Source organism: Oncorhynchus masou, unplaced genomic scaffold (genome assembly GCF_036934945.1).
Source record: "Oncorhynchus masou masou isolate Uvic2021 unplaced genomic scaffold, UVic_Omas_1.1 unplaced_scaffold_942, whole genome shotgun sequence".
Taxonomy (NCBI): Eukaryota; Metazoa; Chordata; class Actinopteri; order Salmoniformes; family Salmonidae; genus Oncorhynchus; species Oncorhynchus masou.
Genome location: NW_027015912.1, coordinates 231,465 through 238,964, shown reverse-complemented (window position 1 = coordinate 238,964; position 7,500 = coordinate 231,465). Strand labels below are relative to the sequence as shown.

The 7,500-nt window shown below is 46.4% G+C and overlaps 1 non-coding gene and 2 pseudogenes across 1 annotated transcript; 1 reads left to right on the top strand and 2 right to left on the bottom strand.

The window, feature by feature from the left end:
- Positions 1-7,183, bottom strand: part of LOC135538337 (T-complex protein 1 subunit beta-like) — an 8,849-nt pseudogene extending 1,666 nt beyond the window's left edge.
- On the bottom strand, positions 1,592-1,731 carry LOC135538349 (small nucleolar RNA SNORA47). Its single transcript, XR_010455409.1, has one exon. It is a non-coding gene; the product is annotated as a small nucleolar RNA SNORA47 (small nucleolar RNA).
- LOC135538340 (bestrophin-3-like) overlaps positions 7,180-7,500 on the top strand; it is a 16,864-nt pseudogene continuing 16,543 nt past the window's right edge.

Sequence of the window (7,500 nt, the reverse complement as noted above, 5' to 3'; positions counted from 1 at the left end):
AGGCAAGGATGGTCAGGACTTACAATCCGGAGAAAATACGAAGAGGATAAATTCCTGGCCATCAAGCCATTATCCTACTATAAACCATCTCGAACTCAGCCTGCTGTTGTATCAACACTGACCCATGGCCACTCCCGAGAAGTGGATCAGAGTGTCTCGCCGATCATCACCTCCTCGATCAGCTTGCAGTGGCCCAACTTCACCAGCTCGGGGTGGTCGAAGGTGGGACGTGATCTCTCCCCGTGACGAGAGCCAGGCGCTCCACTCCGGAGAAGTCCGCGTGTTCTATGGCCATGACGCCTGCTGCAGCAAACAGCTGCTCTGGGTAGTTGTAGATCAGCTGTCTGGTGATCAATCGTTATTGATTACTACATTACTCACAACGCTGGAAAAACCCTTGATGAATAGGTGAACTTGTACTTAGTACGTGTGTGGTGGGTGTGTGGGGTGTGTTGTGTGGTGTGTGGGTGTGTGTTGTGTGGGTGCGTGGGGTGTGTTGTGTGGTGTGTGTGTGTGTGGGTGCGTGTGTGGTGTGTGTGTGTGGGGTGTGTGGGTGCGTGTGTGTGGGGTGTGTGGGTGCGTGTGCGTGTGTGGTGTGGGGTGTGTGTGGTGTGTGTGGTGGTGTGGGGTGTGGGGTGTGTGGTGTGTACCTGTTGATGAAGCAGTTGATCCCGTGCTTGAGGATCCGTTCCACCTTCTCCTTCATCTTCTCCTTCTCAGCCATCTCGATCTCCGCCACCTTGGCCGTGGAGTCCACTCGCACTCTGGAGCCGAAGATCTGACACAAGACCACACAGCTGGTTGGTTAGAAACTGACAAGGGAATTTTCACACTTTTTTTTTTTTTTTTTACAACACTTCTTAAGAGGCTAATAGGAGATAGCAGGGAAGAATATCAGGGACGGATTTAAATCTGATTCACTCAGCTGCAATTTAAAAACAACAACAAAAAAAACATGTTCCTCGTTGTTTTTCCAGGAGGAGAATTGGAATAGGAGTGTACAGTTCACTTCCTGAATTGATGAAGAACTGACGGTCTGTAACCCTGACAGCATATGAAAGGCAAAACCTTGATCTTATCGGTGTCCATGCCGGTGTTGGAGATGAGGATGTTGACGTTCTCGAGCCTCTTGGGCTGGTTCACACCAATCTTCTTGTCCAGCAGAAAGCCTGCCGAGACAACCAACACATGAAGCTACATTAAAACACAACACAGAGTAGATGTTAGAACAATCTGTCCTCTAACTAAAAGTGGTTTATTAGAATTAATGTTCACACACACATATTTATATATACATATATATAAATATATACACACATACACACACACACACACACATATATATTGCTCAAAAAAATAAAGGGAACACTTAAACAACACATTTGAACTCCAAGTCAATCACACTTCTGTATTTAATAAGAATATTTCATTCAGATCTAGGATGTTATTTTAGTGTTTCCTTTATTTCTTTTGAGCAGTATATGTATATATACGTATATATACACATACACACACATACATATATACACATACATACATATACACACACACACACACATATATAAATAAATAAATAAAACACACTCCACTAGTTTTGTGCACAGACGCAACATTGGCTGTAATGACGGTCTCATGAAGCCAGTTTGCTGTGTCGACCTGAATTTCATGTAGGAGGTTAATAACCAGTAATAACAGCACAGTGTGAAGCTGCTACACCTTCTCAATCCTCCAAGAGCCCACACACACACACACAGCTCTGGGTCAGACTAGAGCTCTTTAGACCTATTCATTAGGTCACACCGTAGCAAAGGTTTAGCAACGTGAACCCCCCAGACTACGCTTCTTATTGGTCATCTTCAGGTAATCCCTCCCCGTTTCAGTCAGTTTTACTTCCGTTTGGTACCTAATGAATATGACCCAGATGAGACCAACTGCCGTTTCTGAGGCAGAGAATATGCATCAGCCTCCCCAGTGGTCTCACCTTCGTCCAGGTAGGAGTCGATGAGGCTGCCGCCGAGCTTCTTGATGACGTGGATGGCCTCCAGGTTACCGGAGCTCTTCAGCGGAGCACGGCCTCCACGGCCAGCTTGGCAAAGTGGTCCTTGTGGTGGGTCAGCAGCTTGGACGACAGGGTGGTGCGGGAGATGTTCAGGAGGTCCTCCTGGAACTTCACCTGGTCGTTACTGAGGGGAGAATAAACAGGAGGAGAATAAACAGGAGGAGAGGGGAGAATAAACAGGAGAGAGGGGAGAATAAACAGGAGAGAATAAAACAGGGGAGGGGAAGAGAATAAACAGGAGGGGGAGAATAAACAGGAGGGGGAGAATAAACAGGAGGGGGGAGAATAAACAGGGAGGGGGGAGAATAAACAGGAGGGGGGAGAATAAACAGGAGGGGGGGGGGGGGAGAATAAACAGGAGAGGGGGAATAAACAGGAGGGGGGGAGAATAAACAGGAGGGGGAGAATAAACAGGAGGGGGGGAGAATAAACAGGAGGGGGAGAATAAACAGGAGGGGGGGGAGGAATAAACAGGAGGGGAGGGGAGAGAATAAACAGGGAGGGGGGGAGGAATAAACAGGGGGGGGGAGAGAATAAACAGGAGGGGGGGGGAATAAACAGGAGGGGGAGAGAATAAACAGGAGGGGGGGGGAGAATAAACAGGAGGGGGGGAGAATAAACAGGAGGGGGGGAGAGGAGGGGGAGAATAAACAGGAGGGGGGGAGAATAAACAGGAGGGGGGAGAATAAACAGGAGGGGGGGGGGAGAATAAACAGGAGGGGGAGAATAAAAGGGGGGGGAGAATAAACAGGAGGGGGGGGGGAGAATAAACAGGAGGGGGGGGGAGAATAAAAGAGGAGGGGGGAGAATAAACAGGGGGGAGAATAAACAGGAGGGGGGAGAATAAACAGGGAGGGGGAGAATAAACAGGAGGGGGAGAATAAACAGGAGGGGGGGGGGGAGAATAAACAGGAGGGGGGAATAAACAGGAGGGGGAATAAACAGGAGGGGGGGGATAAACAGGAGGGAGGAATAAACAGGGGAGGGGGAGAATAAACAGGGGAGGGGGGGGAGAATAAACAGGAGGTTATTTTTAACAGCTTAGCAATGTGTGTAGTTGTGTGTTTAGTTTTTATGGTTTTGGATGGGTGATTACTCATCTATGTAAGAGCTTATTAAAAAAACGTATAACATCTCATGACATTAGCTGAGTTGTGTGATAGAGAACCTATGTTAAACCTGACATCCAGAAATTCTTCATCATTGAATGCCTACCCATGATCCACAGCAGCCTCCTTCAGAGCCTGGCGGGCTGCCTGGGTGGCCTTCCTCCAGCCAGAGATTATGATCTGAGGGTGGATCTTCTTGGCGATGAGGAGCTCAGCTTCCTAAAAGACAAGACACCAGGGTTGTGTTCATTTGGGTACACCGTAGAAAACCCATTTTGCAACGGGAAACAAAACAAAAACAAGCATTTATTGATCGTTGATAACTTTAGGAAGTATTACCAAGACAACGCACAACAGCTGGTGTTGATAATGGTTTTACTCCCAGGAGTTAATCTCTTCACAACAGACTGCGATGTGAAATACAGAATTAGCTAGATGTGCTGAAGAGGGTGATTAAGGGTTGTTAAGTAAATCATCCACTCTTACCCTGAGCAGTTCAGCAGCCAATACCGTGACAGAGGTGGTGCCGTCTCCAACCTCATCATCCTGGGTCTTGGACATGTCTGGAAGACAGGAGGAGTAAAGGATCAGAGAGGGTCTAGGACATGTCTGGAAGACAGAAGGAGTAAAGGATCAGAGAGGGTCTAGGACATGTCTGGAAGACAGGAGGACTAAAGGATCAGAGAGGGTCTAGGACATGTCTGGAAGACAGAAGGAGTAAAGGACCAGAGAGGGTCTTGGACATGTCTGGAAGACAGAAGGAGTAAAGGACCAGAGAGGGTCTTGGACATGTCTGGAAGACAGGAGGAGTAAAGGATCAGAGAGGGTCTAGGACATGTCTGGAAGACAGAAGGAGTAAAGGACCAGAGAGGGTCTAGGACATGTCTGGAAGACAGGAGGAGTAAAGGATCAGAGAGGGTCTAGGACATGTCTGGAAGACAGAAGGATCAGAGAGGGTCTAGGACATGTCTGGAAGACAGAAGGAGTAAAGGACCAGAGAGGGTCTAGGACATGTCTGGAAGACAGAAGGATCAGAGAGGGTCTAGGACATGTCTGGAAGACAGAAGGAGTAAAGGACCAGAGAGGGTCTAGGACATGTCTGGAAGACAGAAGGATCAGAGAGGGTCTAGGACATGTCTGGAAGACAGAAGGATCAGAGAGGGTCTAGGACATGTCTGGAAGACAGAAGGAGTAAAGGACCAGAGAGGGTCTTGGACATGTCTGGAAGACAGAAGGATCAGAGAGGGTCTAGGACATGTCTGGAAGACAGGAGGAGTAAAGGATCAGAGAGGGTCTAGGACATGTCTGGAAGACAGAAGGAGTAAAGGACCAGAGAGGGTCTAGGACATGTCTGGAGGACTAAAGGATCAGAGAGGGTCTTGGACATGTCTGGAAGACAGAAGGAGTAAAGGATCAGAGAGGGTCTAGGACATGTCTGGAAGACAGGAGGAGTAAAGGATCAGAGAGGGTCTAGGACATGTCAGGAGGACTAAAGGATCAGAGAGGGTCTAGGACATGTCTGGAAGACAGGAGGAGTAAAGGACCAGAGAGGGTCTAGGACATGTCTGGAAGACAGAAGGAGTAAAGGATCAGAGAGGGTCTAGGACATGTCTGGAAGACAGGAGGAGTAAAGGATCAGAGAGGGTCTAGGACATGTCTGGAAGACAGAAGGATCAGAGAGGGTCTAGGACATGTCTGGAAGACAGGAGGAGTAAAGGACCAGAGAGGGTCTAGGACATGTCTGGAAGACAGAAGGAGTAAAGGACCAGAGAGGGTCTTGGACATGTCTGGAAGACAGGAGGACTAAAGGATCAGAGAGGGTCTAGGACATGTCTGGAAGACAGGAGGAGTAAAGGATCAGAGAGGGTCTAGGACATGTCTGGAAGACAGGAGGAGTAAAGGATCAGAGAGGGTCTAGGACATGTCTGGAAGACAGAAGGATCAGAGAGGGTCTAGGACATGTCTGGAAGACAGAAGGATCAGAGAGGGTCTAGGACATGTCTGGAAGACAGAAGGATCAGAGAGGGTCTAGGACATGTCTGGAAGACAGAAGGACCAGAGAGGGTCTAGGACATGTCTGGAAGACAGAAGGAGTAAAGGACCAGAGAGGGTCTAGGACATGTCTGGAAGACAGAAGGATCAGAGAGGGTCTAGGACTTGTCTGGAAGACAGAAGGACTAAAGGATCAGAGAGGACAACAACAGTGTCCAGAAAGACAGCATAGCAGAGGGCCACTGCCTTGGGGAGCAGCATTATACAGTGTGCAGGCCTTTCATATCTCCCGACATCTACATAGTTCAACTGGTGAACACAACACTCACCAACCAGAGAAATACACAATGCAGAGGCGGCACGGTAGCCTAGTGGTTAGAGCGTTGACTGGTAACCGAAAGGTTGCAAGTTCAAATCCCCGAGCTGACAAGGTACAAATCGGTCGTTCTGTCCCTGAACAGGCAGATAACCCACTGTTCCCAGGCCGTCATTGAAAATAAGAATTTGTTCTTAACTGACTTGCCTAGTAAAATAAAGGTAAAAAAAAAAAGAGGACAAGAGGACGAAAAGTCAGAGTAATAATAGTAGTGTTTATGTAATAGGGGATTAACGATCAATGGAAATAGTGTTTTTTATGTAATAGGGGATTAACGATCAATGGAAATAGTGTTTTTTATGTAATAGGGGATTACGATCAATGGAAGTAGTGTTTTAATAAAGGGGATTAATCAATGGGCCAGAGACAAGGGAGGAATTTAAGTCCGGGACTCATAGCTACATGGCAAGTTCTCATTGGTCCAAATTGTTCATACATTGAACCTGAAATAGAATACTTGTTATTTAGCCATGGGCCCAGTTTCATTTCAGGGAATTATAATTCCTCAACCACAGGCTAGGGCTGGGTTATAAAGTACATCCTGTCCCCTTGTTCTGTGGGGAGAATCACAGGAGAGAATCACTGAGGACAGGAGAGAATCACAGGAGAGAATCCTCTTAGAGAATCACTGAGGTCAGTGGAGAATGAACAATTCCTCTTTGAATAAATCCTATTCTCCTCCCCCTGGTTTGCTTTGGGGTCCGTGTTATTGAAGAGTAACATCAACTGCCAACACTGGTGAAAATCAAAACTCACCAACCAACACTTTGGCAGCGGTTGTCCACTCCGATGGCTTTGAGGATGGTGGCCCCATCATTGGTGACTGTAACAGTTCCCTCCCTGCCACCTCCAATAAGGATCTTGTCCTGCAAGGTTGTTATTTATTTATAATTTTTTATTTAACCAGGTGGGCCAGTTGAGAACAAGTTCTCATTTACAACCGCGACCTCGCCAAGATAAAGCAACACAGTACGACAAAACAACACAGAGTTACACATAAACAAAAGTACAGTCAATAACACAATAGAAACATCTATGTACAGTGTGTGCAAATGTAGTAAGATTTGGGAGGTAAGGCAATAAATGGGCCATAATACAAAATACAATTTAGCATTAACACTGGAGTGATAGATGTGCAGATGATGAGGTGCAAGTGGAGATACTGGGGTGGAAAAGAGCAAAAATAAATAAATAACAATTTGGGGATGAGGTAGTTGGGTGGGCTATTTACAGATGGGCTGTGTTCAGGTGCAGTGATACGTAAGCTGCTCTGACAGCTGATGCTTAAAGCTGGTGAGGGAGATAAGTCTCCAGCTTGATGACTTTCGCAATTCGTTCCAGTCACTGGCAGCAGAGAACTGGAAGGAAAGGCGGCCAAAGGGGGTGTTGGCTTTGGGGACGGACAGTCAATGTGAGTTTGAGCCATGCAAACTATACCCTTGGTCTAGTTAAGTTTATCAAGTCACGCTATGCACTTACGGATCGTTTTTTTGTTTGTTTGTTAGTATAATTGTTCATAATTGGGAATGTGGTATTAATAATTAATTGATGCCACTGACAGACTTGCTGAGTGATGCATACCATTCCTTTTGGTCCCAGGGTACTCTTCACCAGATCTCCAATGGCGATGGCACCGATGAAGGATGACTGAGGAAGCCCAAAACATTAGTGTAGCACGATATACTGGTAACATCACAGTACCAAAACGTTTAATGATACCCAACATTTTAGAATACTTGAATAGCGTAGTACTGTTTCATATGATACTACCACATTTTAGAATACTTGAATAGCGTAGTACTGTTTCATATGATACTACCACATTTTAGAATACTTGAGTAGCGTAGTACCGTTTCATATGATGCTACCACATTTTAGAATACTTGAGTAGCGTAGTACTGTTTCATATGATACTACCACATTTTAGAATACTTGAGTAGCGTAGTACTGTTTCATATGATGCC